We start from the raw sequence: 6,095 nt of genomic DNA, 5'->3' as shown, positions 1-6,095 counted from the left end.
TTATATTTAAGTTATATTTTCATACAGTTGTATTTAAAGATTCTCTTTGTCAGAGAAAAGGGCACAGTTCCCTTTTTTTGTGCAAACAGGTCAAAAGATTTGTAGTGAAAATCTTATTTATCCTTGTGTCCTGGTTTAAGACAAAGGGATTGCAAAGGGAAAAGCTCTCTGTCACTGCTAAAGTCACCAAATATCACTAAAAATGCAGTCCTAAGTGTGCTTTTGACCACATAATTTGAAATTACCTTTTTTAATAGGAGGTGGTGTTTGCATATTTGACAAACGTGCACTTTAGTGTGTAACAAAAATCTGTTTGTGATAGGTTATTTGTGTTATGAGTATCTGTGGATGACACTAATTATTTCTGTTTCTGCAAGTCTCTTGTGCATACCTCTTAAATGACCCAAAAGAGATGGAACGTTTCTTACACTTTTCCTGACATAGGGCCTGCCCTACAGGACCATGATCTGACTGAAGCACTTGTGCTACACTATTGCAAATAATTCTGTCCCTTTTTTTTTTTTGTTGGAAAAGCAATCTTCAATTTACTGTGCTTTGAAAAAAAAAAAAGAAAATTCTCCTGTTTAATTTCCATGAAGTCTGGTTATCCTTTGGTATTAAAAAAAAAAGAGGTATAATACAGTTATTACTACAGAATTTTTGTGATTTTTTTTTTTTGTCTTGTCTTCTGATGATTGACAACGCGTGCTGATCTGAAACTTAGCAGACATGTTTTCAGAGACATCCTTTTTGTTTTGCATATTTTCTAAATGATTGTTTCCGACAGCTTTCCTTGCTTAGTTAAACCTTGTGCAGGACAAGGCAATGTGTCAAAGAGGTGACAACAGACCTTAACTGCAAATCTGTTGTTGTATCTGGACATCAGAAATGTTCCAAGCCTTAAACCAAACAGTTTCATTGGAAAACTGCTCAGAACTTTTTAAGATTTTTACATTTTTTTATAGATTTACTAGGTCTTAATGTGATTTATTATCCAGACCACTTAAATGGGGTTCTTGGGCCTTAGTAAATACTGAACTGTGCGCTCCCGTACTTATTTTCACTATTCCAGCATTCCTTTTCACTGCTTGGCTGCCGAGGTGAACACAATGTTCTGAGACTTCAGGTACACCTCGCCGTGTCCAGCCAGCTAGAAGGGACATTTTACCAAACCTAATGTTTGCGAGTTTAGTTGAGCCACTGACCTCTGTTACTGTGCACTGAAGTGTAATAACTGCAATAAGTTTAAGTACTAGTGTTCCTTTTAGACTAAATCTAGAAACTAGTGACAATGGAAGCTTGAGTTATCCTGAAAAGGGAGGGAGTGGGGGGCAAATGTCCCTATTCAGTGTTGCCTCTGTTTTAGGACTTTTTGGGTTTTTTCACTGATTGTGTGACTTGCATCTTCTTTTGACTATTTGCCACTGGGTGGGCGCATATCTCCAAAAGCACAGTACTTCAAGGAATTCATTTTCATCAACAGGATAGTCTCATACAGCTCACTTTTCCAAAGGGATTTAAGAGCGAGGACTGGCTCTTGTTGTAAATGTCAGCATTTATTTTTTTTAGCATAGGATTTGTTCTATTTCAGATGGTGAAATAAAGCTATTCAACATGTGCTACATGCCACTGCACAGCCATTGCTACCCTCGTCAGCCATCAGAGATAACTGAGCAGCGCACACAAATTTAATTATACGAGCTTTTATTTTATCTTCCTTTTCCCTTCTTTTCTCTAGTTACTTAAATTATCAAAGTTATTTCTATTTCTAGTCTCATGTTTAGTCTGTGAATTGTCAGTATAAAATTATGGCCTTAATCATGTAAAACATTTGTTTTGAGCAGACCTCAAACGTATTGACAAGTACAAAACAGTATAAAGCACTATGGAGCAGCTTCTTGAAGATGATTATTGCAAAGGTATAGGAATGCCTAATTTTTCCTGTCTTAAGTGCTGAAATGTCACTGGGATTGAGATTTTGATATGCCTAGCGAGATGATGTAGTAAAGCACTATGAGCCAAAGAGACAGAAGTATTTTAAATACTATAGTAGTAACAGGAGGAGCGTATCTTCAGAGGGGAAAAAACAGCTCTAACTTTCTCTACTAAGAACAAAATTTTATTCACAACCTTAGCTAAATAACAAAACTTTTTTCTATTCATTCTTTGTTATCATGTGAAAGGGATGGAAAATGTAACATTGGCAGTTTTCCTCTTTGTAAGGTAAAAATTGGAATTCTTGCAGTAGATACAAGTAGGACAAGTGCTTTTGCCTGAAGAGCTTGTATGTGTGGGAAGGAAGTGTGTGCCTAGTGCTTCACTGTGTCTTACTGTTCATTGCAATGTACTGGCAGTACAGTCTGAAATAAATTTTTCATAAAGAGTTGGTCCATTAATACTACAACACGGCAACATTTGCATTCTCCTCAAATTGGCGCTCTAAATTTATGCCTGGTAAATGTACTTCAGGACAACTCATAGCAAAGGTTTAATTCAGGCTGTGCTTAAAGTATTTCCGTTTAATGAAAATAAGCTATGTAGTATATGCCAAAGTGAGAGAAAGGGATTGTAACTGATGGAAGAGAGACAGAAGTCCTGGTGGAGATCAAATTTACCACAGGTGGTCAACCTAAATGTATTAACTGTTTCTAGTATCCAACCTGTGACACATCTGCATAAATCTAAAACACTGGTGTTGTCTCATACCTGGTTTTCCAGTTCTGGCTTTAATATGTTCAGGTCCCCTTGTCTTACTTTAAGTAGGTAAATGCTGTGTGTTAATGTTGCTAACTAAAAAGTACTATAGTTTTTCTTCAGGGAAAACTCAGAAATTGAGTTGCAAATTAGAGCAATGCAAAGTGATCCCCTCCGGCAGGTGTCTGCTCCGCTTCCAGCTGTGCCTGGGGAGGGAGGTGTGGGCTCTCACGCTCTGCTGAGAGCTGAGCTGAGCATCGCAAGGAATTTCTGCCACTGTGCTTGACTAACCCATGTTTGCAACTTTGCTGTGCTTTTTGCAGGAGAAACCAGTAATGAAAGTGAATAAATTCAGCCACGTCAAGTCAGAGTAGATCTACAGCATAGGCGTGCAAACTTTTTTAGGTAAAGTTTCCAGTTCAATTACTGAAAATGACTACTATGGTTTTACAAAGTAAAACTGCGGTATCTTTAAAAAAGGGACTCTTTTTGTAGGTGTTTTTGTCTTGCGTGTGGGTATCAGTCTCAAACTGAATGTTGGGTTTGTTTGTAAGTAAATTCAGAGTATAGCCTATGTGAGCAAAACCAACAGCTGCATTCTGCTGCCCTCTGTTTGGACCATATTGTTTAGTCAGTGGTGTAACCTTAAACTTTTAAGGGTATCTGATGTAATTACATTGTATAATCGTTTACAATAAAGTTTGAGTTATTACAGATTTGTACACTTGTTTTATACTTGTTCTGTTTAAAAGTGCATGTTTTGGTGTTTATAATGTGCCGTTGTGGGAAGTGGGGTTTGCGACTGGAGTTTAACTTCAGAACTGCAGATCTAATTTTTTGCACTCATGTTGGTATTAATTTCACCATATTCATTTACCTTAATAGCAAGGCCCTTTGCAGTTGGAGGGACCACCACTCTTAAGTAGCAAATTCTGTTTACGACTGTAGGAATCCTTGCAGGCTCCTCTCGGATCTGTTCCCTGAGGAGGATTCTTGCCCTCTGCGTGAGCACACCTGGGGAATAACCATCCGTATTTTCATATTGAAAATAAAACTTTCGATGTGCAACCTGAGAATTCCTGATATTGCAGAACATGGCCTGAGGTCTTCTGGAGTATAGGATGTTGTTAAAATGCTTTAATCACACAGCTGATTATCACAGCCTGCTTTCAGCTTTTCAAGCAAAGCCAGACCTTTGGGTTGTTCACAACATAAATGTGTAAACTTAAAAATTTCTGAATTTACCTCGAATGTTCTGCCCCTTGGCAGAGGCATGGCCTAATTGAATAACCTGTTAACCTGTTTTATCTTATGTTCCCCTTCCAACCGTTTTGCAGCTGGTAGTAGAAATGTAAGCTGAAGGAAGATGTCTGAGGATCCTGTTGAGAAGTTTGCTTGTGCAGTGGTTTGTATCGCAGAACTCATGTAGTACCTCCTTGGAGGCAGCAAAGGGCCAAGTGGGGATGGCTAGGTCTAGGACCAAGTAGCCTCTCTGTCCCCTCCAGAGGGCTACATGCTGGAGGTGACCAGTGTCATCTTTGCTTTAATCTCTGCAGTGCTGATCCGTCTCTGTCTGACAAAGACATCACTCCTATGTGCTGTCTATGTAGTGCAGAGTTGTCTCATAAGTGCCAGGGGAAGCAGCTTCTTTAATTACCAAAGTGTTTGCACCAAGCACTTGGACTTCCCTCATTATACCCAATAAAATGAGTGTGGCCTAGCTTGATTTTTTTCTGTTTTGTTGGGCAGAAAGATGCTGTCTTAAATCTCCAGGTTCCCTGGAGTTATGGCAAGGTACGTACCATTGATTTTCCAGAGTGCTGGAGGAATGAGGAGTATAGGACAAGAGCTGTCTCACTGTGAAGCTGTAAGATGACTATGTGCAGGTGATCGATTTTTTTTTTTTTATTTTATTTTTTTTTTCCTCCAAGCTGCAAATGGTGAGAGGTTGATACCTTTATGCCAGGATAGAGCAGAAAGCCTGTTCTTAGTGAGCTGCTGTTGCTATCACCCCTTCCTATCTTGGTGGCAGCAGCTCAGTGTGTTCTGCTAGGCTGGAGTTGCACAGTATCAATCCACTACTACCTCAGTAAATCCTCTGTAATGTTTGCCCATTGCTTCCCGCCTACTACATAGAGCAGCCCCATACCCACTGCATCCTTAAAGGGAATTCAGAGAACAGTCTTCAACCGATATCAAGCTTGTCAGTCCACTGAGGGATGTTAGCAGTTTCCCGGAGAAGTCAAATCTTCTGCAAGATCTGTGTCTCCTGGAGATCTCAGTGACCAGGTGTGTGTACATACACTAAATTCTCCATGGTCATGGCCATATTTTAGCTGCAACCATTCCTCAGCAAAGGGGTTTTCCACACTTGTGTTGCAGTAGAAGATGAAAGAGAGTTAACTTGTGTTTTTAATCGCCGCTATTAAATAAATGACCCTGTCTTGTTTCATTGTCATTCATGTCCCACTTAACAGATCTCAGGACCTCAACCAGGTGAACAGGAACATTTCTACTCTGAAATGTAAGTAACTGTGGATGTAGGTTGGGGTTTTGTAAGGAAAAATTAGCCCATGATCTGTAAGAGGAAATGGCTGTGTTTCTTGTTTAGCCTTGGCTCAGAATAGTATAATCAAAGAGAACAGAATTGCCCAAGCGATGGGGGATGTCTTGGAAACTTCAGGGTATGGTGCCTACCTCTGAAGTGCCTCATCTCCTACCCAGAATGGCCTGCAAGCTGAAGGTGTTTTGATCTTGTATAATGATTGTGTTCGTATAAATTAAACTGCCATGAAAGCATAACTCTGTTGCTTTTCATAGAATCATAGAATCATAGAATGTTTAGGGTTGGAAGGGACCACTAGTGGTCATCTAGTCCAACCCCCCTGCAGTGATCAGGGACACTGGTAACTAGATCAGGTTGCTCAGAGCCCCATCCAACCTGGCCTTGAATGTTCCCAGGGATGGGGCCTCCACTACCTCTCTGGGCAACCTGTTCCAGTGTTTTACCACCCTCATTGTAAAAAATTTCTTCCTTACCTCTAGCCTGAACCTACCCTGTTCTAGTTTAAAACCATTTCCCCTTGTCCTAACACAGCTGGCCCTACTAAAAAGACGTTCCCCATCTTTCCTATAGGCCCCCTTTAGGTACTGGAAGGCCGCAATCAGGTCTCCCCGTAGCCTCCTTTTCTCCAGACTGAACAAGCCCAACTCTCTCAGCCTGTCCTCATAGGAGAGGTGCTCCAGCCCTCGGATCATTTTTGTAGCCCTCCTCTGGACCCGTTCCAACAGTTCCATGTCCTTCTTGTGCTGAGGGCTCCAGAGCTGGACGCAGTACTCCAGGTGAGGTCTCACCAGAGCTGAGTAGAGGGGCAGAATCACCTCCCTCGACCTGCTGGCCA

The sequence above is a fragment of the Egretta garzetta genome, unplaced genomic scaffold (genome assembly GCF_000687185.1).
Source record: "Egretta garzetta isolate BGI_Z169 unplaced genomic scaffold, ASM68718v1 scaffold215, whole genome shotgun sequence".
NCBI classification, from domain to species: Eukaryota; Metazoa; Chordata; class Aves; order Pelecaniformes; family Ardeidae; genus Egretta; species Egretta garzetta.
The sequence above is the reverse complement of the archived record's forward strand: the minus strand, read 5'-3'. Positions refer to the sequence as shown.